The 1,210-nt window shown below is 44.8% G+C and overlaps 1 pseudogene; it reads right to left on the bottom strand.

The window, feature by feature from the left end:
* The window catches only part of LOC143029979 (uncharacterized), an 18,609-nt pseudogene extending 17,760 nt beyond the window's left edge, over nucleotides 1-849 (bottom strand).
* Between the last annotated feature and the right edge of the window lie 361 nt (nucleotides 850-1,210).

The following is a 1,210-nucleotide window of genomic DNA, read 5'->3' as shown; positions in this document are numbered from 1 at the left end:
TCACTCCTCCCTCCCTCCTCCTTCTTCCTCTTTTCTTTGTTTCTCTCCCCTGTGACGCCACTCTTCGCATGTCTCTCTCTTGCCTCAGACATTGATTTTCTCTCTGACGACAATATACGTCATTTCCGTTTTTTTTTCTGTTCCCTCACCATAGTCTCACTCATCATTGCCAGCCTCGATTTCTCTTTATATCTCTTTCTCCCTCTACCCCTACCTCTCCGTCTCTCTCTCTCGTTCCCCACTTTCTTTCTCTCTCTCTCTCTCTCTCTCTCTCTCTCTCTCTCTCTCTCTCACTTTCTCGCTCTCTCCCTCTTCCTCTCCCTCTCCCTCTCCCTCTCTCCCTCCCCCACTTTCTCTCTCTCTCTTTTCTCCCTCTCTCTCGTTCTCTTCTCTCCCTCCCTCTCTCTTTTTCACACACACACACACACACACACACACACACACACACACACACACACACACACACACACACACACACACACACATGCATACATATACATCATTGGGTTCGGCATGGTCTTAGTATTATATATTTATTCTTGTACGTCTTTGAGAACGACTACATCCAATTTCTCATTCTTCTCTCTCACCCCATTGACTTTGCGAAGATGCCTCGGAGATGATTGAAATCGTCTGACGACAACAGGAATAAAAGTTAGGAAGCCACCAGCCGGAGCTAAAATCTTGTCTTGTAAGACTTCGGGAGACTTCGGGAAGAGTCTGTAAAACTTCGCTAACTTTGTCGATGGTGACAGAACGGTTCTTCAGCCGTGAAGTGTCTTTGCTCGGGTGCCAAGTGTCTCCCACGAAGTCTGGGGCCTTCCAGAAGGTGTTCCTACTTGACACCATCCGTTTCTTCAGGTTTCCGTATTGGATACTTTATACTGAAGCGAAGCCAAATACAAAAGGGAAGGTTTCGTTCAAGTAGGTGTGGGTTTTTTGTATGAATTTGTGTGTGCTTGTGTATGCGTTTGTGTGTGTGTGTTCTTGTCTGGGTGTTTGTGGGTGTGTGGCTGTTTGCGTGTATATGTTTGTGTGTATATATGTATATAAATATGTGTGTGTGTGTGTTTGTGAGCATGTGTTTGTGAGTATGTATTTATGTGTTTGTATGTATGTGTTTGTGAGTATGTGTGTGTGTGTGTGTGTTTTATGTTTGTATACAAGAATTGCCTCTTTCACCCTTGTGAAGGTGATGACCAAATCAGAG

Source organism: Oratosquilla oratoria, chromosome 11 (genome assembly GCF_046742065.1).
Source record: "Oratosquilla oratoria isolate Oo_2021 chromosome 11, ASM4674206v1, whole genome shotgun sequence".
In the NCBI taxonomy this organism is placed as follows: domain Eukaryota; kingdom Metazoa; phylum Arthropoda; class Malacostraca; order Stomatopoda; family Squillidae; genus Oratosquilla; species Oratosquilla oratoria.
This window is presented reverse-complemented; position numbering and strand designations above follow the sequence as displayed.